This window comes from Sciurus vulgaris, assembly GCF_902686455.1.
Source record: "Sciurus vulgaris genome assembly, chromosome: 11".
NCBI classification, from domain to species: domain Eukaryota; kingdom Metazoa; phylum Chordata; class Mammalia; order Rodentia; family Sciuridae; genus Sciurus; species Sciurus vulgaris.
The window spans coordinates 110,108,500-110,135,416 of record NC_136472.1 but is presented as its reverse complement, the minus strand read 5'-3'; the positions used below and the strand labels follow the sequence as shown (position 1 = coordinate 110,135,416).

Below are 26,917 nucleotides of genomic sequence, written 5' to 3'. Positions count from 1 at the left end.
TATTCTGAATATTGACCACTGCACTTTGTACTCCTTACACCTGCCATTCTGACTGGAGTGAGATGAAGTCTCAGTGTAGTTTTGATCTGCATTTCCCTAATTGTTAATTATATTGAACATCTTTTCATATATTTGTTGATCATTTGTATTTCTTCTTTTTTAAATTCACTCTGTTATTTTTTTCTCCCCCCCCCTTAACCCTCTATAAAGTCCCTCATTCCTCCATTCTTGCTGCCTTCCCACCCCCAATATGTATCGTCATCCGCTTATCAGTGAGGTCACTCATCCTTTGGTTTTTTGAGATTGGCTTATCTCACTTAGCATGATATTCTCCAACTGCATCCATTTGCCTGCAGATGCCATAATTTATTATTCTTTATGGCTGAGTAATATTCCATGGTATATATACCACAGTTTCTTTATCCATTCATCAATTGAGGGGCATCTAGGTTGGTTCCACAATCTGGCTATTGTGAATTGAGCAGCTATGAACATTGATGTGGCTGTATCTCTGTAGTATGCTGATTTTAAGTCCTTTGGGTACAGGCCAAGGAGTGGGATAGCTGGGTCAAATGGTGGGTCCATTCCAAGTTTTCTAAGGAATCTCCACACTGCTTTCCAGAGTGACTGCACTAATTTGCAGTCCCACCAACAATGTATGAGTGTACTTTTTTCCCCACATCCTCTCCAACACCTATTGTTCTTGTATTCTTGATAATTGCCATTCTAATTGGGGTGAGATGGAATCTTAGGGTAGTTTTGATTTGCATTTCTCTTATTACCAAAGATGGTGAACATTTTTTCATATGTTTGTTGATTGCTTGTAGATCTTCTTCTGTGAAATGTCTGTTCATATCCTTAGCCCATTTGTTGATTGGGTTATTTGTATTCTTGGTGTAGAGTGTTTTGAGTTCTTTATATATTCTGGAAATCAGTGCTCTATCTGAAGTATGAGTGGCAAAGATTTTCTCCCACTCTGTAGGCTCTTTCTTTGCATTGCTGATAGTTTCCTTTGCTGAGAGAAAGCTATTTAGTTTGAATCTATCCCAGTTATTGATTCTTACTTTTATTTCTTGTGCTATGGGAGTCCTGTTAAGGAAGTCTGATCCTTGGCCTACATGTTGAAGATTTGAGCATACTTTTTCTTATATAAGTTGCAGGGTCTCTGGTCTGATTTCAAGGTCCTTGATCCATTTCGAGTTGATTTTTTTGTGCAGGGGGAGAGATAGGGATTTAGTTTCATTATGTTGCATATGGATTTCCAGTTTTCCCAGCACCTTGTTGAAGAGGCTATCTTTTCTCCATTGCATATTTTTGGCCCCTTTGTCTAGTATGAGAAAATTGTATTTATTTGGGTTTGTGTCCATGTCCTCTATTCTGTACCATTGATCTACCTGTCTATTTTGGTACCAATATCATGCCGTTTTTGTTACTATTGCTTTGTAATAGAGTTGAAGATCTGGTATTGCGATACCCCCTGCTTCACTCTTCCTCCTAAGGATTGCTTTAGCTATTCTGGGTTTCTTATTCTTCCAGATGAATTTCATAATTGCTTGCTCTATTTCTGTAAGGTACACAATTGGGATTTTAATTGGAATTGCATTGAATTTGTATAGCACTTTAGGTAGTGTGGCCATTTTGACAATATTAATTCTGCCTATCCAAGAACATGGGAGATCTTTCCATCTTCTAAGGTTTCCTTTAATATCTTTCTTTAGTGTTGTATAGTTCTCATTGTAGAGGTCTTTCACTTCTTTTGTGAGATTGATTCCCAAGTATTTTATTTTTTTTGAGGCTATTGTGAATGGGGTAGTTTTCCTAATTATTCTTTCCAAAGATTCATCACTTATGTATAAAAATGCGTTGGATTTATGGGCATTGATCTTGTAACCTGCTACTTTACTGAATTTACTTATGAGTTCTAAAAGTTTTCTGGTGGAATTTCCTGGTTCCTCTAAATATATAATCATGTCATCAGCAAATATGGATAGTTTGAGTTCTCCTTTTCCTATTTATATCACTTTAATTTCGTTGGTTTGTCTAATTGCTCTGGCCAGAGTCTCAAGAACGATGTTGAATAGAAGTGGTGAAAGAGGGCATCCCTGCCTTGTTCCAGTTTTTAGGGGGAATGCTTTCAGTTTTTCACCATTTAGAATGATATTAGCCATGGGCTTAGCATAAATGGCCTTTACAATGTTAAGGAATGTTCCCACTATCCCTATTTTTTCCAGTGTTTTGAGCATGAAGGGATGCTGTATTTTATCAAATGCTTTTTCTGCATCTATCGAAATAATCATGTGATCTTTGACTTTAAGTCTATTGATATGGTGAATTACATTTATTGATTTCCAGATGTTGAACCAAACTTGCATCCCTGGGATAAAACCCACTTGATCGTGGTGCATTATCTTTTTAATATATTTTTGTATGTGACTTGCTAAGATTTTGGTGAGAATTTTTGCATCAATGTTCATTAAGGATATTGGTCTGAAATTTTCTTTCCTCAATGTGTCTCTGTCTGGTTTAGGTATCAGGGTGATATTGGCTTTGTAGAATGAGTTTGGGAGGGTTCCCTCCTCTTCTATTTCATGGAATACTTTGAGAAGTATTGGAATGAGCTCTTCTTTAAAGATTTTGTAGAACTCGGCTGAGAACCCATCTGGTCCCGGACTTTTTTTTGTTGGTAGGCTTTTGATGACTTCTTCTATTTCATTACTTGAAATTTATCTATTTAAATTGTGTATGTCCTCCTTGTTCAGTTTAGGCAATTCATATGTCTCTAGAAACCTGTTGATGTCTTTGAGATTTTCTATTTTGTTGGAGTATAGATTTTCAAAATAGCTTCTAATTATGTTTTGTATTTCAACCGTGTCTGTTGTGATATTTCCTTGTTCATTTAGAATTTTAGTAATTTGGGTTTTCTCTCTTCTTCTCTTTGTTACTGTGGCTAACAATTTTGTTTATTTTTTCAAAGAACCAACTTTTTATTTTGTCAACTTTTTTGATTGTTTCCTTTGTTTCAATTTCATTGATTTCAGCTCTGATTTTAACTATTTCCTGTCTTCTACTACTTTGGTGTTGATCTGTCGTTCTTTTTCTAGGGCTTTGAGCCGTAGTGTTAGGTCATTTATTGTTGATTTTTTTCTTCTTTTATTGAATTCACTCCATGAAATAAATTTTCCTCTAATAACTGCTTTCATAGTGTCCCAGAGACTTTGATATGTTGTTTCTTTGTTCTCATTTACCTCTAAGAATTTTTAAATTTCCTTCCTTATATTTTCTGTTATTCATTCATCATACAATAGCATATTATTTAATCTCCAGGTGTTGGAGTAGTTTCTGTTTTATACTCTGTCATTTATTTCTAATTTCAATCCATTATAGATCTGATAGAATACAAGGTATTATCTCTATCTTCTTGTATTTGCTAACAGTAGCTTTGTGGCATAATATATGGCCTATTTTAGAGAAGGATCCATGTGCTGCTGAGAAGAAAGTGTATTCGCTCTTTGTTGGATGGTATATTCTATAAATGTCCGTTAAGTCTGAATTATTGATTGTGTTATTGAGATCTATGGTTTCTTTGTTCAATTTTTGTTTGGAGGATCTGTCCAGTGGTGAGAGAGATGTGTTAAAATTACCTGGTATTATTGTATTGTGGTCTATTTGATTTCTGGCATTGAGAAGGATTTGTTTGACATATATGGATAATTCACTGTTTGGTGCATAGATATTTATGATTGTTATGTCTTGCCGATTTATGCTTCCCTTAAGCAGCAAGAAATGTCCTTCTTTATCCCTTCTGACTAACTTTGGCTTGAAGTCCACATTATGTGATATGAGGATGGATACTCTGGCTTTTTTGCTCTGTCCATGTGCATGGTATGTTTTCCCCACCCTTTCACCTTTAGTCTGTGGGTATCTCTTTCTTTGAGATGAGTCTCTTGCAGGCAGCAAATTGTTGGATTTTTCTTTTTAATCCAATCTGCCAGTCTATATCTTTTTATTGATGAGCTCAGGCCATTAACATTCAGGGTTATTATTGTGATATGATTTGTATTCCCGGTCATTTGTCTCTTTTTTTTTTTGACACAACTTGATTTTTTCTTTAGTTGGTTGTTCCTTTAGGGTAGTTCCTCCCTTTGCTGATTTACATCTTTGTTTTTCATCTCTTCCTCACAGAATATTTTGGTGAGAATATTCTGTAATGCCGGTTTTCTTTTTGTAAATTCTTTTAGCCTTTGTTTATCATGGAAGGGTTTTATTTCGTCATCAAATCTCAAGGTAAGTTTTGCTGGGTATAAGATTCTTGGTTGGCATCCATTTTCTTTCAGGGCTTGAAAAATGTTGTTCCAGGCCCTTCTAGCTTTTAGGGTCTGGATTGAAAAATCTGCTGATATCCATATTGGTTTCCTCCTGAATATAATTTGATTCTTTTTTCTTGCAGCCTTTAAAATTCTATATTAATTTTGTGTTAGGTATTTTCATTATAATGTGCCTTGTGTGGGTCTGTTGTAATTTTGTGTATTTGGAGTCCTATAAGCCTCTTGAACTTGATTTTCCATTTCATTCTTCAGATTTGGGAAATTTTCTAATATTATTTCATTGAATAGATTGTTCATTCCTTTGGTTTGTTTCTCTAGGCCTTCCTCAATCCCAATAATTCTTAAATTTGGTCTTTTTATGATATCCCATAATTCTTGTAGATTCTGTTCATGATTTCTTATCGTCTTCTCTGTTTGGTCAACTTTGTTTTCAAGATTAAATATTTTGTCTTCAATATCTGAGGTTCTTTCTTCCAGGTGTTCTATCCTATTGGTTATGCTTTCTATGGAGTTTTTAATTTGGTTTATTGTTTCCTTCATTTCAAGGATTTCTGTTTGTTTGTTTTTTTCAATATCTCTAACTCTTTATTGAAATGATCTTTTGCTTCCTGTATTTGCTCTTTTAACTGTCAATTGGTGTGATCATTTAATGCCTGCATTTACTCTTTCATGTCCTTGTTTGCTTCCCTGATCGTTTTGATTATGTACATTCTGAACTCCCTTTCTGACATTTCTTCTGCCATGCTGTCATTGGATTTTATTGCTATACCATCTAGGTTTGTTAGGGACCTTTTCTTCCCTTGTTTTCTCATATTGTTCAGGTATCTACCCCTCTAATAATGAAACTCTGGGATATTGCAGATTTCCTCTATTGACTAATATTGTCTCTGTAGATTTCCAATAACTTGCCTCTTAGCTTTTAGTAGCCTGAAGTCTTAGAGGAACTTGATAATGTGGTGCTCCACTAGGAAGCTGGCCTTCTAGGGATGGTGGCCTTCAGGTGGGATATATTCCCCATTGGCTCTGAGTTGGTCCCGAGTCTCTCAATACCTCCTCTTCTTGGCTCCTGGGTCTTGTCAAAGGTCCTCTAGCCTCCTGTAGGTGTCTCAGGAAGGGACTTGTCCTTGCAATGACAATGGCCATGCCCTCTGGAGTAATTCAAAGTGCCTGCACCAGCCTATAAAGAAGCCTCTGGCTAACTCTGTGATTGTGACAAACCTCCTCCTGGTGGTCGGATTGGGTTGTTTAGTGGTGGCGTCTGTATTTGCCCTGGTGGTTGGGTGGGTTGGCTACCTGCCGCCTAGCTTCACAAGGCAGGCAAGTTGGGTGCCCGCCTGCTACCTCCGCTATGCAAGTAGCCTGACTTGCCGCCACCTTGCTCCAGGACTGCAACCAACCAGTGCCAGTGATGACACCAACCTAGGTGCAGGGGTCAGGCGGGGTCGCTCAGTTATGACATCTGTCCTTGGCCTGCTGGCTGGGTGGGTTAGCTGCCCGCCACCTCCCTTGCGATGTAGGCGGCCCGACTCACCCGCCTGCTTGCTCTGTGATGACTGTATTTCTTCTTTTGAGAAGTGTCAATTTAGATTAGTTGCCTTTTTTAAATAATTGGGTTTTGGGGTTTTTTTTTTGTTTGTTTGATGTTAAGTTTTTTAAGTTCTTTATATATTCTAGAGATAATCCTGTCAGAAGAGTAGTTAGCAAAGATTTTCTCCTATTCTGTAGGTTGTCAAAGAGACTTTCTTAAATATATTCTTTAAAAACTTTAAAAGCAGCCAGAAAAGACTGACGTTTTACACCAAAAGGGGACGGAACAATTCAAATGACAGCTGACTGTTTTTGGAAATAATGGAAACCAGAAAGCAGAAGAGCATCTTTAATGTGCTTATGAAAAACAGCTGTCAACAGAATTCTATATCCAGCAAAAATATCCTTTGAGAATGAAGGTAAAATTAAGCATTTTAAGATAAAATAAACTAAGAGAATTTATTGTCAGTGGATCCGCATTGCAAGATACACTTTATTGTGATTTTTATTGTTATAGTTTCTTTCTAATTTGATCTTGAGTTCTCTTTGTTCAGGGGAGTGAACTTGGTAGGGGAGCCTGACTGCAGGAGAAAGGTTCAGATAGTGTGTTAGGTGAAAAACAATGAAGAGGTGAAACCAAAGTGCATGAAACTGAAGAAATGTGTTACGGTTCCCAGAGAGGCTAGGGATACTGAGAAGAGGCCAACAGAAAGTCCACAGGCATCAGGGAGCTCAACCAGAGGGTGGGAAATGAAAGACAAGGACCATGTCCTTTTTAAATTAAGCCCCATGGTCATTATCCCTGTGGTCTTCCTGTGGAGGTTGTGGATTGGTTAGTTTAAAAAAAACATTCATGATGGGGAGACTTATTGACATGGCTCTGGCGTTGACCATTGCATTTTATCATGGTCAGTGGCTATGGGAAGTGCTGGGTTTTGGGGTCAATGAGTTAAGGAAAAAATGGGCTATATCACCAAGAACCATATAGGTAAGGATTGGCTTCTAACCTTGGCAAAGGTGATGGAGTATTATTGGGATTTCCAATGATTTATATCAATCCTTAAAGTGGAAGCCAAAGAAGCAACTAACTGTATTTAAAAAATTCATGACAAGCTTGTTAACAAACTCTCCATGTGATTTTACAACATGCTAATACTTGAAAAAATACTTTGATAAAAAATGGGAATTTAGTTGGGTATGGTGGAGCATCCCTATAATCCTGATGGCTCAGGAGGCTGAGGCAGGAGGATTGCAAGTTCAAGACCAGCCTCAGCAACTTAGCGAGGCCTTAAGCAATGTAGTGAGACCCTGTCTCAAAATAATATATAAAAAGGGGGATGTAGCTGGGGATGTAGCTCAGTGGTCGAGCACCCCTGGGTTCAATGCCCCAAAGCAAAGGGGGAAAAAAGAAAGGAATTCAGTGGCACATACAAGCTTAATATAGACATTTTTGCTGCCTGTGTTAACTCTTAAGTTTTATGACTGCCTATTAAGGAAGTTTGGCTGGCTGAGCTAAACCTCAGAGAGTGTTAGTATGGACAATATACTTTTATGAACCATTGGCACAAACAGTGCTGCTACTGGGTTCAAATGCTAAAGCATAGCAGAGTGCTTTAGAGATACTATACTCACAGCTTCTATGTGAAATCCAGCACTATTGTGGCGCCCTGAGGATCATTAGCTTCGTTAGCATTTGAAAGTAACTGTTCCTGAAGGCAGTATTACTTAGTAAAATAAAGCCATGGATGCCACAGCAACAGTCCTTCAAGTAGGTTTGCAAACATTGCTGGTTCAACAGTCATAAACCAAAGGAGAGGACTGGGAGAGGCAGATATGTAAAGTCAACATGTGGGTTCCTAGGCACGTATTTGAGGATGCTCACAATCACCTGAGAAGACTTTTCCCTAAGAGGAAGTTCCATGGAGGATTGTAAAGTTCCTGCTTGACCAAATAGACTCAAAGTCACTTCAAACCCGGCAATAAGGATTAAAAAATGTCATCACAAGGTGTGGCTGACATTTAGGCTTCAAAACTCTATGTATGGCAAAGGACTGATTATGTGGTGGGAAAATAAGCTGTGAGAAAATACTATAAAGACTGACAGTGTCACTTTTTAAAAATAGATGCTGACATTATTCCTTCATTCTATGATGTTATCAATGCCAATCTGTTGAAGTTCCTTGACTTCACTCATCATCCTGGTGGGATAAGGGGAAAGAGGCTGGGAAAGAGAATCTAATTGGGAGGTGATCAGTGTGGCATGAGCAATGTCATAGTCAGGACTCAGTTGAAGGATCATACAGACCTGGAAATAAATCTCAGACTACTGGCTTACCCTTCACTGACCTTGAGGGCTTTACTTTGAACTTCTGTTGTTCATCAGTCAAATGGAGAGAGAAATGGTCTCCTCCTCTAGGACATGATGTTGCTGTTTTCTCCACCTAGTTTGGCATTTTGTTTGCCAGAGGAAACTGAGGAAGGTTCTTAGTTACTGATTTCTTTTGTTCTCTAGAAAGCAGTACTGATAAATTCGGAAGTACAAAGACTTGACTGCTGGAATGAACTTGAACCACAAGTTAGAAGATGGTTCTGTGCATAAGAGATTTAGTGGAGAGGCAGATTGAGTGCCAAGAAGGTCATATTGCTTGTGATTCTGCATGTACTTCCTCCATTCCTGCCCCCTCATAGAATTTGTACAAATGTTTTTTATGTTTGAAGGAAAAACACATCATTTTCAGTATTGGTGTTTGTCCTAGATGCTTGGTTTGCTTTTGTGATCTCCAAAGGCTTAGAGCTTTCTCACTCTACATTAGACAAGGAAGTGACATCATTTGAAAATCCATCTGTTTGGACAGCCAAGGTAAACATATGTCCTAAGGAAGGTAACTCAGAATTGGGGATACAGCTATGTGCATGTTCAGTGGAATTCATAACTGTGAACCACTGTACCTCTTATCTTCTGGGTCTTTCATTCTGAATTCCCCCAGAAATTTTGTCTTATGCCTTACTCCCCCTTAAATCTTTCTGTCTCTGTCCCACAACAGATCTTTAATTACTGTGTTTTTGATGTAACTTTTAATTCTATACCTTCTACACTTTGAATTTCAAAAATTAGTGATCTTTTCCTTCCTCTTCCCTTCCTTCCATCCTTCCTGCCTCCCTTACTCCCTTGTTCTTTCCTAACTTCCTTCCTTCCTTACAATCTTTCAGTGAATTGCAAATCTTCAGTAAAGCTTATTAGAAAATGTATTGAACACTCATGCACAGAGAGCTTAAGTAATAAAACTTTACAAATAAAAATAAGCTTGCTGGCTACAATTCCAATTCAGTTCCTCTCCTACTGCATCCTGAAGCATCTACCACCCTGAATTTTGTTGTTAATCATTACCATGAGCAATGTTAGTATTTTACCACATATGTATAATTATGCACATATATGACACTGTTTTGTAGGTTTTAAAACTTTATATGCACAATCTCATATCATTTATATACTGCAATTTCCCCTCTTTTTTTACTCAATATTTTGTTTTTGATACAAAGCTTTCAAATTTTGTTTGCCAAATAATAACATCTTAAAACTATGACCTGCTTTCCTATCATTTATAAAAAGCGAACCTTCAATGCCCCAAATTAGAAGTAATCTAAAGACAAAGAAACATCTTTGTTTGTTAAGCCATCTGCCTTTATCTTTAAGGGAAGTTCTGCATGTATTTATACTAAGCCTTTGAAATAAGGTGCACACTTTACACATACAGCCCTCCTACACTTGGACCAGCCCCATTCCAAAGGCTTAACAGTCACTAGTCTCAGGTGGCTACAAATTGCCCAGTACAGTTTTTCATTCATTAGTTTCCATGGTGTGAAACCAGAATATGTGCCCTGTGCTGCCCTGACCCATGCATGTGAAGAACAGGAACAGCCAAGTGTTTTTCCTTAGTTTCAGAGAAGACGTTTGCTTTACAGATAAATAGGCCTTTCAGCTGCATCAAGACAGGTCTAAGGTGTTACAGGTCTAAGGTGATAGTACCCAACCTCATTGAGTTGCTCCACTGTTAACATGATTATAGAGACAGATCCTACAGGTGAGTACCCTCCATGTCAACAGAGGAGCATATTTATTAGAGGCCATTTATTTCATTTGTACTACTTGATTCACTTTCCAGAAGAAGGGTCTTAAAGAACACCAAAGCAGCTGCCTCCCTAGGAGACGAGAGGAAGGGCGTGACAAGGAAGAAAGTATCAAACACCTACATACTGCTGAAAGGTAAGAAAAGAACCAACTTGATCACTCTGGAGGTTAGAGGCAGCCTCACTAGGCATAGCCTGTAGGGAGACAGAATTCACAGGTAGCTGCAGATGACTTGTCCTGGGACCTAAGAGCCCAGGCAGAAGAGGGCATTTCACCTGGGGTAAAGAATGGGACTCCATGAGAATGGAACTGAGCAAGTATTAGGCAGTAGTAGGTCTAAGAAGGAGCAACAGAGCTGAGTTAGGGAGGGGTCTGTGAACATCAGTGTAAGTACTGAACATGCTGAGGAATGGGAACATTTGAGAGTTTTGAGAAAGAAAATAACCTCTAAGAAGATATAACCAGGTGTGCTGGTGCACACCTATAATCCCATGGCTCAGGAGACTGAGACAAGAGAATTACAAGTTCAAGGCCAGTCTCAGCTACTTAGTGAGGCCCTGAGCAACTTAGCAATACTCTGTCTCTAAATTAAATAAAAAAAGGGCTGGTGATGTGTGAACTTGAATTTATAATGGAATAAATCAGAAATGATTAACTCTTTGGAGGGAGTGGGTAGAACACAGTTACTTTAATACCATTCTATGATATTTGAGCTTGCTTTTAATGAGTGTACATTACTTTTATTATTTTTATTTTTAAATAACAAGCACCCCTCAGTTCAATCCCCAGTATAAAAAAAAAGAAAGAAAGAAAGAAAGAAAGAAAGAAAGAAAGAAAGAAAGAAAGAAAGAAAGAAAGAAAGAAAGAAAGAAAGAAAGAAAGAAGATATTACATTGGCCAACAGCAGAGAAATGGGAGAGCAGACTCTGGATGCCCTTGGTCTAAACTCATCCTCAACAGGCTGGGTTGACCTTATAGATTTACCCCTTTGTCAGAAACCATGAAAAGTCAGATGGAGTTCAGATGCAGTCACTGCCACCACTCAGTTGTCACAGTTGGGCTATCTCCCAGGGAGTCATTTTAATTGGGGTCCAGTGAGAAGTTTAGGACTCCCAGCAGACATGGGGAGGAGGATGGCATCAGTGGGCTTGAGTAGCTTGAAGACCGTCCCTCAACCTTCAGTGACATCGAGAGGGACAAGATGAGGACACTGCTTAAGAGGAACTACATGACATTCACCTGGTGACCTGTGTCCCTCTAGCCATGGGAACAGGCTGAGCCCTGGGCCAGGTGGACACATAGAGCTGGCAACAGTTGCTTCTGCAAAGCCCTCACCAGACCTGGGGAAGCAGAGACTGACTGCTTTCATCTCTTTCCCTGCCGTCATGCATTCAATTGTTCTGATGGCCACTGCCACCTGATGCATACCAGGAGTGACGACGGAGACAACGGGCAACAGTCCACCCAGGACAATGTGGAGAAGAGCAGAGGCACAACCAGGCAGCTCTCTCACTCACCAGGGCCCACGATACCCAGTCTTCCACCACTTCCGAAGACTTACACGTCTGACTTTCAGAAATTGCTCAGTATTTCCTATCTGTTATTGGTACTCTTCCTTCTTTCCTAGAATTCCTGTTCTTCTTTAAAAACATCATTTCTATGGCTGGGTGCAGTGGCACACACCTGTAATGGAGCAGCTTGAGAGGCTGAGACAGAAGGATCATGAGTTCAAAGCCAGCCTCAGCAATGACGACGAGGCCCTAAGCAACTCAGGAGACCCTGTCTCTAAATAAAATACAAAATAGGGCTGGGGGTGTGACTCGGTGGTCCAGTGCCCTGAGTTCAATCCCTAGTATCTTCCCTTCCTGCCAAAAAAAACATTATTTCTGTCATTCCTTTGGTTTGGGTTAGGAGGAAGATAAAAGGAAAGAAGTAGGGGAGGAGTCCTACTATGTGTTGCACATTGGCAATAAAGATATGTTGACTAAAGACATTCCAACATGAATTATCTAAAATAATAAAAAATAGCAGAAGTACTAAACATGCTACCACAGATGAATCTCACAGTGGAGGAGAGATGCTGTAAGTGGTCCACATTCCTTACCTTTCCAAAGAGCAACACAGTGAATACCCTCTACAGGTAGAATAATTAATAAATAGCCGCATGAACTTGAATTTAAAATAGACTAAATCAGAAATGATTAACTCTTTGGAGGGAGTGGATAGAACACAGTTACTTTAAATTTAATACCATTCTATGATATTTGAGCTTGCTTTTCATGAGTATACATTATTTTTATTTTTAAATAACAAGTTGATTTGTGATATGTACTTTTTTTGGTCAGTTTCATGAAGCCTGAACATAATAATACACAAAAAAATTACAGTTTCCTACAATCACAATTTCATTGGGAATTACTCCAAATTCACTACACTTATTGTGAATTTCTATGTCTGTACCTAGGGGAAAATGTGAAAGATGGAACATCATCTCATCCATTTCTGTGTCCCACAGGAATTCTCATATGCTTTTTTCATTTTTATTTTGAACATTTTCAAACTTTTATATCAGATCTATATCAGATCCCCATCATCTGGTTTTAATAATGATTAACAATTATATTTTCCTATATATTTTGCTTTACTTTGGCTAAAATATTTTAAAGTAAATTACATTTTATCTCCAAATGCATAGTAGGCCTTTGACTAAAAAGAACTGAATTTCTTGCATAAGGACAATGCCATTGCCATTGCTAACAAGATTTACAGTAGTGCTTCAATTTTATCTAACTCTTCGTAGATAATCAAAATTCTCCAACTTTCTCCAAGACATCTTTTACAAATTCAAAATGGGGTCTAATAAATGATCTCATATTCTAATAAAGGAACATTGTGTCTCCAGTATCTCTTTTTTTAACAGCTTTATTGACATACAATTAATATATAAAAACCTGTGCTTATTTAATGGCCCCACTTGCATGAATTTGGACATATGCGTATACCTGTGCACCATCACCATAATCATAGTGATAAGTATTTCTGTCAACTCCAGAAGTTTCCTCATGTTCCCGCAGCCCCTGCCCTTTTTGTGGTAAGAACACTTAACATGAAGATCTACTTTCTTTGCAAAAATTCTTAAAGGGAACAAGACCATATTGTTACCTATAGGCTATTTCACATCACATCTGCTTCTCCAGCCTCTTTTAATTGAGAACAGTTATCTCCCAACTCCCTTTATTTTCTCAAAGTTGATTTGTTAAACAAAAATGTTCTCCAGAACATACTATCTCCTAGATCTTTCTTATTGCTTCTTTAGGGTATTAATTTGTGCCTTTGCCTTTCTAAATTTCCTAAAGCTACAAATTAGATCTGAAGCCTACTAGATTCTGGTTCAACATTTTAGACAAAAGAACCCCATATTAAATCACATCAGAAGGCACAAAAAAGGCAGATGGTCCCATTTCTGTAATGCTAAGTGGCTTCCTATGGTGGCAGCTGGATTTCCCCCACTGTGTCGGTACTCTCATAACCAGAAGGTAATCGGCAGGTAATGGCATCTTTTGCATATCTGTAATTGTGTTAGCATGTGTTAGCCATCATTATCTAAAAAGGTGAATTATTTAGGGGTTGAAAAATGGTGACTTTCTAATTCTCTCCACATTTATTAACTATAACATTGCTGTTAAGAAGAGTTTTCCTTTGTTAGTTTGAACTCCTTCATATCCCTGAAATACTGTTCAAACAGGAGAATTAGGGCAAATTCTTTGTTTTTATTTGCCTATTTAAAAAAATTATTCTAGTTATATATGACTGAATGCATTTCAACACAACATACATGGAGTATAACTTTATATTCTTCTGGTACATTATACCAGTTGTGTAATCATATATGCACATAGGGTAATAATGTCCAATTCATTCTACTATCATTCCTGCCTCCATATCCCTTCCCCTTCCTTCACTCCCATTTGTCTAATTCAAAGTAACTCTGTTCTTCCCAACCCCCCTCCCCTTATTTTGAATTAGCATCTGCATATCAGAGAAAGCATCCAACCTTTGGTTCTTCGGGATTGGCTTATTTCACTTAGCATGATATTCTCCAGCTCCATCCATTTACTGGCAAATGCCATGATCTCATTCTTCTTTAAGGCTGAGTAACATTCCATTGTGTATATGTACCACATTTTCTTTATCAATTCATCTGTTGAAAGGCATCTAGGTTGGTTCCATAGTTTAGCTATTGTGAATCAAGCATCTGTAAACATTGATGTGGCTGTGTCACTGTAGTGTACTGATTTTTAGTCCTTTGGGTATAAACCGAGGAATGAAATCACTGAGACAAATAGTGGTTCTATTCCAAGTTTTCTGAGGAATCCTCATACTGCTTTCCATAGTGGTTGCACCAATTTACAGTCCCACTGGAAATGTATGAGTGTACCTTTTTTCCCACATCCTTGCCAACATTTATTGTTGCTTGCATTCTTTTTTTTTAATTTATTTGTTCTAATGAGTTATACATGACAGTACAATGCATTTTGACACACCATAAATAGAAGGAGCATAACTTCTCATTCTTCTAGTTTTGCATGGTATAGAATCACACTGGTCATGTAATCATATATGTACATAGGGTAATAATGTCTGATTCATTTTACTTTCATTCTACCCCCACACCCTCTCCCCTCCCTTCACTCTCCTCTGCCTAGTCCAAAGTACCTCTATTCTTCCCTAGCCCCTCCCCATCTTATTGTGAATTCGCATCCACTTATCAGAGAAAACATTCAACATTTGGTTCTTTGGGATTAGTTTATTTCACTTGCATATTCTCCAGCTCCATTCACTTACCAGAAAATGTCTTAATTTCTTTTCTCTTTAAAGCTGAGTAATATTTGTTGTGTATTTATACCACATTTTCTTTATCCATTCATCTGTTGAAAGGAATCTAGGTTGGTTTCAGTTTAGCTATTGTGTATTGAGTTGCTATAAACATTGATGTGGCTGCATCCTGTAGTATGATAATTTTAAGTGCTTTGGCTATAAACCAAGGTGTAGAATAGCTGGGTTAAATTGTGGTTCCATTCCAAGTTTTCTAAGGAAACTCCATACTGCTTTCCACAGTTGTTCCACCATTTGCAGTCCTACCAGTAATGTATGAGTGTTCCTTTTCCCCAATATCCTTGACATTTATTGTTGCTTGTATTCTTGATAATTGCCATTCTGACTGGAGTGAGATGAAATCTTTTTTTTTTTTTTTATTGTAAACAAATGGGATACATGTTGTTTCTCTGTTTGTACATGGCGTAAAGGCATACCATTTGTGTAATCATAAATCTTAATGTAGTTTTAATTTTCATTTCTTTAATTGCTAGAGATGTTGAACATTTTTTCATATATTTGTTGATCGATTGTATACCTTCTTCTGTGAAGTATCTGTTCAGTTCCTTAGCCCATTTATTGATTGGGTTATTTGGGATTTTTAGTGTTAAGTTTTTTGAGATCTTTCTATATCTTGGAAATTAGTGCTCTATCTGAAGTGCGTGTGGTAAAGGTTTTCTCCCATTCTGTAGACTCTCCCTTCACCTTATTGATTATTTCCTTTGATATGAAGAAGTTTTCAGTCTGATTCCATCTCATTTATTGATTCTTGATTTTAATTCTTGCACTTTAGGAGTCCTGTTAAGAAAGTCAGTTCCTAAGCCAACATAGTGGAGATTTGGGCCTTCTTTTTCTTCTATTAGGCATAGGGTCTCTGTTCTAATGCCTAAGTCTTTGATCCACTTTGAGTTAAGTTTTGTGCAGGGTGAGGGATAGGGGTTTAGTTTCATTTTGCTACATGTGGATTTCCAGTTTTCCTAGCACCATTTGTTGAAGAGGCTATCTTTTCTCCAATGTATGTTTTGGGCACCTTTCTCTAGTATGAGGTAACCAAGTTTACATGGGTTTGTCTGTCTTCTATTCTGTTCCATTGGTCTGCATGTCTGTTTTGGTGCCATACTATGCCATTTTTGTTACTATGGCTCTGTAGTATAGTTAAAGGTCTGGCATTGTGATGCCTTCTGCTTCACACTTCTTGCTAAAGATTGCTTTGGCTAGTCTGGGTCTCTTATTTTTCAAATGAATTTCATGATGCTTTTTCTATTTCTAGGAAGACTGTCATTGAGATTTTAATAGGAATTGCTTTAAATCTAAATAAAATGTTTTTGAAAGTACAGCCATTTGACAATGTTAGTTCTGCCTATCCAAGAGCATGGGAGATCTTTCCATCTTATAAAGTCTTCTTCAATTTATTTCTTTAGTGTTCTGTAGTCTTCATTGTAGAGGTCTTTCACCTCTTTTTTATATTGGTTCCCAGGTTTTTTTTTTTTTTTTTTTTTTTTTTGAGGCTATTGTGAACGGGGTGGTTTTCCTAATTTCTCTTTCAGTGGATTCATCACTTATGTATAGGAATGCATTTGATTTATTGGTGCTGATTTTATATCCTGCTACTTTGCTGAATTCATTTATGAGTTCTGGAAGTTTTTCTTGTGGAATTTTTTGGATCTTCTAGATATAGAATCATGTCATTGGCAAATAGTGATAGCTTGAGTTTTTTTTTTTTTTTCTGATTTGTATCCCTTTAATTTCTTTTGTCTATCTAATTGCTCTGGCTAGAGTTTCAAGGACAATGTTGAATAGAAAAGGTAAGAGAGGGCATTCTTGTCTTGTTCCAGTTTTTACAGGGTTTGCTTTCAGTTTTTCTCCATTTAGAATGATGTTGACCTTGGGCTTAGCATTGATAGCTTTTTCAATGTTGAGGTATGTTCCTACCATACTTAGTTTTTCTAGTGTTTTGAACATGAAGGGGTGCTGTGTTTTGTCAAATGCTTTTTCTGTGTCTATTGAAATGATCATATGATTCTTGTGTTTAAGTCTCTTGAGGTGATGAATTATGTTTCTTGATTTCCATATGTTGAACCAACCTTGCATCCCTGGGATGAAACCCACTTGATCATGGTGCACTATCTTTTTAATATGTTTTTGTATGTGATTTTCCAGAATTTTATTGAGAATTTTTGCATCTATGTTCATCAGGGATGTTGGTCTGAGGTTCCCTTTCCTTGATGTGTCTTTGTCTGGTTTTGGTATCAGGGTGATACTAGCCTCATAGAATGAGTTTGGAAGGTTTCCCTCCTTTTGTATTTCATGGAATAATTTGAGGAGTATTGGTGTTAATTCTTCTTTGAAGGTCTTATAGAACTCGACTGAGAATCTGACCCTGGGTTTTTCTTGGTTGGTAGGCTTTTGATGGCATCTTCTATTTCATTGCTTGAAATTAATCTGTTTAGATTGTGTATGTTCTCCTGATTCAGTTTGGGTATGTCATATGTCCCTAGAAATTTGTCAAAGTCTTCAGGACTTCATATTTTATTGAAGTATAAATTTTCAAAATATTTTCTGATTATCATGTATTTAAGTAGTGTCCCTTTTCATTATGAATTGTAGTAATTTGAATTTTCTCTTTCTCTCCATTAGCATGGCTAAGGGTTTATAAATTTCATTTATTTTTTCAAAGAACCAACTTCTTTTTTCAACTGTTTCTTTTGTTTCAATTTCATTGATTTCAGCTCTGATTTTAATTATTTCCTGTATTCTGCTGCTTTTGATGTTGATTTGTTCTTCTTTTTCTAGGACTTTGAAATGTAGTGTTAGGTCATTTATTTGTTGAATTTCTATTCTTTTAATGAATGAGTTCAATGTAGTGAACTTTCTTAGTTCTGCCTTTATAGTGTCCCAGAGATATGTTGTATTGGTATTCTCATTTACCTCTAAGTATTTTTTTAATTTCATCCTTGATTTCTTCTGCTATCCATTTGTCACTTAGTAGCATATTATCTAGTCTCCAGGTGTTGGAGTAGCTTCTATTTTTTATTTTGTAATTGATTTCTGATTTCAATCCATTATGATCTGACAGAATGTGGGGTATTGTCTTTATTTTTTGTATTTGCTATGAGTTGCTTTGTGGCATGACATATAGTCTAGAGAAAATTCTGTGTGTTTCTGAGAAGACTGTGTATTTGCTTGATGGATGAAATATTCTATACAATAATCTAAACTATTGATTGTATTATTTGTTTCTATAGTTTCTTTGTGTAGTTCTTGTTTGGAAGATCTGTTCAGTAGTGACAGAGGTGTGTTCAGTATTACTGTGTTGTGGTCTATTTGCTTCTTGAAATTGTGAAGGGTTTGTTTGATGTACATAGATGCTCCATTGTTTGGGGCATAAATATTTACGATTGTTACATCTTGTTGTTTATAATTCCCTGAAGCAGTATGAAATGTCCTTCCCTCTCACTTTGGTTTGAAGTCCACTTTATCTGATATGAGGATAGAAAGCTCTTCTTGTTCACATGATCTATGTATGTGGTATGTTTTTTCCTATCTTTTCACCTTCAGTCTGTGGATGTTTTTTCCTATGAGGTGAGTCTCTTGGAGACAGCATATTATTGGGTCTTGTTTTTGAATCCAATCTGGCAGTCTTGTCTTTTGATTGATGAGTTTAAGCCATTAATGATCAAGGTTATTCTTGAGATACAATTTGTATTCCTGATCATTTGGGTTTATTTCTAGGTTTTAATTTGAGTCAGTTTCTCCTTTGATTGACTATTCCTTTGGTGTAGTTCCTCCCTTTGCTGGTTTTCACCTTTTTTAAAATTTAATCTTCATGGAATATATTTTGTTGCGTATATTCTGTACTGCAAGATTTCTAGTTGAATATTCTTTTAACTTTTCTTTATCATGGAAGGTTTTAATTTCATCTTCAAATCTTAAGCTTAATTCTGCTGAATATAAAACTCTTGGTTGGCATCCATTTTCTTTCAGTGCTTGGTATATGTTGTTCTAGGAAATTTCAACTTTGAGTGTCTGGGCTGAGAAATCAGCTGAGATCCAAATTGTTTTCTCCTATATGTAATCTGATACTTTTCTCTTGCAGCCTTCAAAATTCCTCATTCTGTATGGCAAGCATTTTCATTATAATGTGCCTTGGCATGAGTCTTGTAATTTTGTACATCTGGGATCCTGTAAGCCATTGTATTTAATTTTCCATTTCATTCTTCAGGTTTGGGAATTTTTCTGATATTATTTCTTTGAAAAGATTGTACAGTCCTTTGGTTTGTATTTCTGTGCCTTCATCTATCCAGATAAATCTTAAATTTGGTCTTTTCATGTTATTCTATAATTCTTGGAAGGTCTGTCCATGGTTCTTAACATCTTCTCTCCATCATCAACTCTATTTTCAAGATTATATATTTTGTCTTCATTGTCTGAGGTTCTGTCTTCCAAGTGGTCTAGTCTGTTGGTGATGCTTTCTATTGAATTTTTAATTTTGTTCATGGTTTCCTTCATTTTGAGGAAGGTAGGCCAGGTGGGTCTCTCCCAGCAGGTCTCGTAAGCAGCAGGATTGGAGTGGGATAGGTAGATCCAGTTTGGTTTTCATGACCAGTTGTCCCCTATATAAACCTCTCTCCATGTTTGATTTTCTCCTGGTCACTTAAGCACCCTCTATGTCATTTAGTATGTGTTTACTGGGCCCATATTTCAGGGAAAATTCAGATTTGCCAAAATTGACTTCCTCAACTGTCATCCCCCAGCCCCCCGACAGTGACTGCAAAATGGTTCCTTCCTTTGTCCATCTGGAGAGATGGGGGCTTCTTTCCCCACACACGGATATATGTAGTGTGTCTTTCAGGTTCGTAGGGCAATATCCTTGATTTCTAAGTGCTCTGCACCCAGACACATGCCAGGTCTCCAAAAAATGCAGATTTCTTTAATTTCCTTATCCCTCCACTATACTCATGGAGGGACTGCTCTAACTGGTGCTTCTGGCCCAGTGTGGCAGTGGCTGTACCACTGGGGATTTTCTCCTTTTTATTATTATATACAACCTCCTGTGTCCCTGGTCTGCTTTAAATGTCCAGCTTTAAATTCCAATACATTCCTCCACACCCCCACCCTTTATTTTGTTCACCAACCTTGCAGAGGAAATGCTTGTCTCCTTTCTTGGTTTCACACCACAGAGCACCCAGGAAAGAGACCGCCTCTATTCTGTCATCTTGAAAAACTCCACAAATTCTTTATTCTTTCACTTTAAAGATCATTTTTTTATAGTCAAGTCTGTGTCTTAATCCATTCAGGCTGCTATAACAAAATAATGTTGAATAATTAATAAATAATAGAAATTTATTACTCATAGTTCTAGAGGTTGGGACATACAAGTTCAGGACACCAGCAACTTTGGTGTCTGGTAAGGACCCTTGCCTTGTATATAGTCTTCTCTTTGTGCCCACAGTTGGGGCAAATAGCAGTATGCCTGCAATAGTTATCTTCAATGATAATAAATGAGCCCCTCTCTCTTTCCCTGTCTTTCCTATAAACAAACACACACACACATGTATATATTCAATCTATTTTAAAGAATTGCAGTCATTCGTGCCTGCCCAGTGCTCAGTTGTCCCATGCTTGATTAATATAAGCCCCCTGGAGTTCTTTTTCAGACCCCTTAAATGGAAGGGAACCTCAGACTTGCTCCCACAATTTCCATTTATGAAAAAGAAATAGACCTTGATTCTGTGGCATACACCTACAATCCAGCTACTTGGGAAGATGAGGTGGGAGACTTACACCCCAACCTGGTCAACTTAGTGAGACTCTGCCTCAAAATAAAAAAATGAAAATGGACTGGGGATGTAGCTCAGTGTTACAACACTTGTGCAGTATGAAAGAGGGCATGGGTTTGAGACCCAGTGTTGCAGGGGAAAAAAAAAAAAAAAAAGGAAAAGAAAGAAAAAGAAAAAATAAGCACTGCACATGAAACTATCTATGACCACTAGAAGCCTGGAAAAAAATCAAGATAAATGTGAACTCAGAACTATTCTGCATGCAAAAGGAAAAGCTCATGATGTGGAAAGTAGGGAAGGAGAAAAACACAGAAATGCCAAATAGGCCCTGCAGGGACGGGGATGAATTAGACATAAGGAAATTCAAAGCAAACACAGAACAGCCTCAGGACCATTTTTACTGTGTGTTTGAAGTTTAGGTGCAGTTGTTTCTGTACTACATTTCAACATTTGCAAATAGTCCGCATGCCCCTTCAACAAAAGGGAATAAGAGAGTGGAGAAGCTGAGAGAGGAATGAGAAGGGAGAAATAAAGAGAGTCACAGGGGAAAGAGAGAGAGAGAGAGAGGAGAGAGAGAAAGAGGAGGAGGAGGAAGGAACTGACTTGGTTCTCAGATATGATCCCCACTGCCACCATGTCATCCATCATCCCCACCCTGTCTCCAAGTCCCATCTTGCTCTTTACTTTAGCTCTGTGTAAATTTCACACTCGTTCCTCAATTCTGAAAGGGCCTTTGATTTCTTTTGCTGCTTTCTTATGAACTATGTCAATAAGGGTTACTTCTTCCATTATAGGGGAGGAAATTTTAAGGAACTAAGCCATATTCCCAGAATATTGTCTAATGTTTTGCTAATAAAGAAAGGCAACTCCCCCAAGCCAAAGCCATTCACAACACTGTTTCATAGTGACAGTTGTTACATGGGTACTGCTCAACACAAAAGCAATAAAAGCAGCAAACAGAAGCCACAATCTAAATCTGGTTGTTTAACTGTAAAACCAAAGCCTAATTGCAAGATTTAACAGCAAATTGACGATAATAAAGTTGGCACCAGTCAAATGTTTGAAGGAAGGTTAGGAGTGAGATTCAAGTGTGTCGTGAAGTTTGGCAGCAATGTGAGAGCATGTACTTCTCTCACAGCACCACTAACAAAAGCAAAGGCTAAAGGTCTAGTGTTACCCAAGCCAGCTGTCACTGGTTGAGGGTGGCACACACCAAGCCTCCTGGGGGTCTACTGTGAAGCTATGAACCACAGCCCAGAAGCACATGTGCCCTTTGTCCCTATGGTGGTTCCTGTCTCACCTATGTCTTTTAAAAGGCGTAAAATCACAGGATAAAGTACCATGAAATCTAAGATGAGATACTGTTGCAGCGGTGGGGAAGAGGTGAGCATGCCATGAAGCAGTGCACATGAACTGTTCTGAAATGCTCCCAAGAGGGAGAGGTGGGTCATGGGGATTTAGAATCCTTGGTTATTGCTGTAGTTCACACTTGATTTGACTTCATTTCAGCCTTTGTTCCTTTAGTCTGATGAAGATAACTGATCAAAAGAATAGAAATATTCAGTTAAGATGGATTTAATTTATTAAAATTAGACATCCTGACATATTAGAGTGCTATTTTTACATTGTATGATTCCTTTCCTTGAAATGTTGATTAGAGTAACAGGTTACACTAAGAATGTGGCACAGTAGATATCGATGGGTGTTTGGTGTTCATGCTGACTTTGATAAAGATAATAAGAACTGATATTATTGAGCAATTATATTGCACCAGGCTTATTTTACTGAATAGTTCAAATTCATCCTGTGGGGTAGATGCTATTATTATCAATTTGACAGATGATGAAACTGAGGGGCAGAGAAATAATTTATTCAAGGATACAAATATATTAAGGGACAAGGTTGGGATTCAGTTTCAGGCTGCTCAGAGCCATCTCTTATCACTTTGTGAGAAATGGAAAGTGCAGTGGTCCATTTTCATAATATAGGATTTAGCCTTATTTAGAATGTAAGAGCCAATAATAGCCATTTTAACTACAGCCCTTCCTTTTGTCCAACCCAATTTTAAAATCAACCAATCTGGTAGATTGAACCCCAAATTCTTCCTACCAGAGAAAGGAGCAGTGTTTCATTAGGAATAAAGACAGGCAGACTGACCACCCAAGTATGCCTGCTTGCCAGACTGTTTTGGTAGCACACCCTTCTGCAGAAGTAAAATGTTTGTCTTGCTGAGCTACTTCCGAGCATGTGTTTGATTCTTTGGGGCACCTGGTATTTCTAAAACTAAGATGACATGACTGCACTCACTCGTTGGCTGATGTATTTGTCATACGGGTATTCATCCAGCAATGATATATTTTGTGACTTCTATGGACCAAACAATTGAGTCAGGCATTTTATATGCAGGGAAAAATAACCATAGAACTTAGCCCTTTAAGTAGAATCTAATGAATATGTTCTTCTAAAACAACTTATCCTTGGGACAACCAGACTAGTTTGTTGTTCTTTCATGTTTGTTCTGTACCTAGGGCTCTGGCTTACTTCCTCAGATCCTCAAGTTTCCTCAGACACTGCTGGTGAGCTTCACCTTCCTACAAAAGCAAATCCATAGGACCCACTTGCAATCCCAGCTAATGCTGAGAGAGCAGTTAAGAAGGTGAAGGAAGAGAAAATAAGAAACCTCTTTCACACTGCTACAGTTCCAATGCAGGGACAGTGAGAAGGCATGAATGAGGGACTGTGTGATGTGTTCATTTGTACCTCTTCTTACTATCTCCAAACACTTATCCCTGAAAGGCATGTGGCATTATCTCAGATTTGCAAATGAGATAACAGACTCACAGAAGTTAAGTGACTTATTGAAATTCACCCAACTTAATAAGTGATGAAGTTTGCATTCAAATCTAGTAATACTTAACCAGCTGATAATAATATTCTTTCCATCATACCAGATGCAACGATGTGCAGACGGTGGCCACTATCATCTGGCAAGATACAATTTCGCGCATCTCTTCCAGATCCACATCCAGCAGTATCGCATCAATAGCTTGAAATCAGCCATTGAAGAGAATATTTACAGCATGGCAACTGGCAGGTGCCACGAACCACAGAGCTACCTGTTGAACATTAACCTGCAGGCCCCGGGACCTGATAACATGGAGCGCGAGATGCCAACTGTACCAGAAATGTCCTTTAGCTGATCTTCATGGTGGAGCTAAGAAGATAACCAGGTACACCAGTCTAACAGGATTCTAAACCAAGAGGGAGCAAATTTTCCCATAAAGGGCCAGATGGTAAATATTTTAGGCTTTACAGTTCACATATCCTTGTTTGTTTTATGTTCACAAACCTTTAAAACAGTTAAAAAAAAAAAGTCATTAGCTCTCAGGCTTTATAAAAACAGGCTACTGGCTGGATAAGTTTACTGATCCCTGTTATAAACTAATACCAAATATATAAAAGACAGATGCTATTGATTTTGGTTGCTCTCAGAGAAAGTACTCTTTGTCACTTGAAGGAATACTTCAATCAACTGCTTAGAGTATGTGACATTGAAAGGCCACTGTGTACCCCTTAGAGGACAGAATCATGTGACAGTGGCCTGAAAGCAAGCTGCCTTCTAAGTAGGGCAGGCCTTTTTAATGGGAGCTTTGATTTGGCTTAGTGGAGTATGCAGTTTGGGGGTCAGAGCCGACTTGCTCAGTGCAGTAGAGGTGGCACTGAGCTTCTTGGCTTTATGGTCCTGAAGTCCTCAACTTGCCTTCTCTGTGTATGCTGACTAAATATTTGAAAAGGGACACACCGTCATTCCTCCCCAGTTCCCACTTACAAGAAGAACTTATGAGGTGTTTCTGAGATCCTAATAAGTAAGACAGAGATGAATGAACCATTGGGTGTCAAGAAAACATCCATCTATATTCCTGAGCACTTTTATTTCATCCCTCCCTCTTCTTAGGGTAACTTAAATATAGGAAATGGAATGGCCTTCATTGAGCACAAGAATTCCCCCTTTTTTCTCATGAAATGTAGAAGAAGTATAAAGACCCAGTTTTGTTGGATCCAGAGTAGGCGAGGGCAGAGGCAGGCTGCCAGGTAAACAGGTTGCTGACAAAGCTTCTGCAAAGACTTCAGGTTCCCAGTCTTAGGAGTGAATTCCCTGCCCTTCGCACAGCATTGTGAGTTCAGAGTAACAGTTCAGATGAGAACCCAGGGGTTCATGGAAAGGGCAGATATGCATGCATGAATGATTTGTTTCACATCAAGGAATTAAGTAGAGCACATACTTTAGGATAGGATTTCTAAGTTGGTCTGATGGTCAGGTGACAGAATGGATATATTAGATTTAGATTGGGAGACTATACTATACAGACTCCTGGGATGCACCCAGGAAGAGTCTGAGTCAATTTTTCAGACATGATACCTGTGAATCCACATGTTTTTCAAACTTCTTAGGCAGTGGTGCTGTACAGGCAGGGGGATGCTAACTTTGAAAGTGCATAGTTCTCCGAGTGAGGTCTACTATGGTTGATATTTATATTTCATAAATATGAACTGTAGTTTAATTATGATATTCCCATAATTTCCTGTATTGTTCCATAAAATATTTCTTTCTTAAAAGTGATGCAAGAATCACAAAGCCTGTTTTGTCAGTTAATCTCGACTATTATTCAGTTAACTCAGAGTAGTTTGGTCTTCATACACATATTTGTACATTAATACACTTTTGTTAATGTGTGTTTAATTTATACTTTATGAATTTCTGTTATGTAATTTTACATTTTCATTACTAAGTTGCTTGAAGACTTAAGAGTGGATTTTTTATTGTAAAAGTAGTTGGAAACATTAGTGACATAAATACTCCAACTCTAAATAACTTGGAAACATAAAGTGAAGAGCTTCTTTCCAAATTATCTGTAAATGTGGAGGTTTTGTGCAATTAAGTAAAAAAGAAGATATAAAAGAGAAATACAACCACACATCTCTGATGATTAAATTTTATCGTATCACTTATCTATTTGTTCCCTTGGGTATTATTGTTGTGAAACTTCATCAAATAATTTCTTTGGCAGAAGAAAAATATTTTGCATCTACATTCTTACCTTACTTTTAGCAATAAAATCTAGCCACAGGGTAAGCATATGGTCTATGCTTGATAATCAAAATAATCTATCCCACTGACCAACATTCTTGGTTCCAACACAGACATGTGACCCAACCTGGGAAAATCAGAATCTTCTCTGTGATTCTAATCTATATGCACATACTAAGAGAGGTTCTATTGCTCTGGAATCACAAATCACAAGATTCACAGGACTTTTTAGCTGCTACATGTAATGGACCTATTTGAATGGGAAACCAGCAGAGCACTGCAGAGGTAGGAAGTGGTCAGGGTTGTCAAAGAAGTTTGACAATGTCCTTTAGACATCTGGATGCAGCATCCTCCAAGTGTGCTTCACTGTCTCTGTACTTTTGAGTATGAGTTAACACACTGCTTTCCATCCCTCTTGGTAGTTTGAGATGAATTTCTAGCACCCATATAAAAGTCCTGTCACCCACAGAGGACTAAAGCCATCAAGGTTTTTATATAATTGTCAGTTGCAATCACCTCTCTGCCAAAGAAATCTGTTTTTTCTCCAGAGCAAGCGCAAGATGTTATCTTCCAATATAAAACTTGAATTTTATCAATAAAGTAAAATTTAAAAGCCTAGAATTACCCAAGTATCATTTGATGTTGCACTTGTCATACTGACAAAAGGTACAATTCAAACCACTGACAAGAGGTTTCTAGTCAACCAGAAGCTCAGGACAAATGTGGTTAATTAATGTTAAATCCTAAAGAACTCTAGCAAAATTGGCATATCAAATGACACCATTATGCAAATATAATGTCAATAGTATAAAAAGGGAATGAAAGGTGTGTACCAGAACATGTTTTGTTTTTGAGTAGGCACAACAAGATTGATGTTCAGAATATGAATAAGTTTTTGGCATCTGTGCAGCCAGCCCATGATAGGTTGAAATATTTGGTGATTTTTGCATTTGGTTGTCATTGAAAATTCATGCAGAACAAATATTTCCACCTAAGTTACTTTGTGATCCATGGTGCAGCCTGGAGAGGAACACTGAGATTACTCATCCTAAAGCAGAAACCGTGTGCAGCAAGACCTACACCTGAGTGCCAACGCATATGCTCCTCTATTAACAGAGAACACTTAGTTTTGAACAATGTGAACTTCTGAAATAAGACTAGTGAAACTGAAAAAATGACTTTTAATTTA

The 26,917-nt window shown here is 37.7% G+C and overlaps 1 long non-coding RNA gene across 1 annotated transcript in view; it reads left to right on the top strand.

The window, feature by feature from the left end:
* Nucleotides 1-26,917, top strand: part of LOC306640035 — a 69,593-nt gene that overhangs the window by 39,945 nt on the left and 2,731 nt on the right. Inside the window, exons 2-5 of the long non-coding RNA XR_013757724.1 lie at nucleotides 6,098-6,271; nucleotides 8,609-8,734; nucleotides 10,022-10,119; nucleotides 23,591-23,869. This is a non-coding gene — a long non-coding RNA (uncharacterized lncRNA). The remainder of the gene's footprint in view (nucleotides 1-6,097; nucleotides 6,272-8,608; nucleotides 8,735-10,021; nucleotides 10,120-23,590; nucleotides 23,870-26,917) is intronic.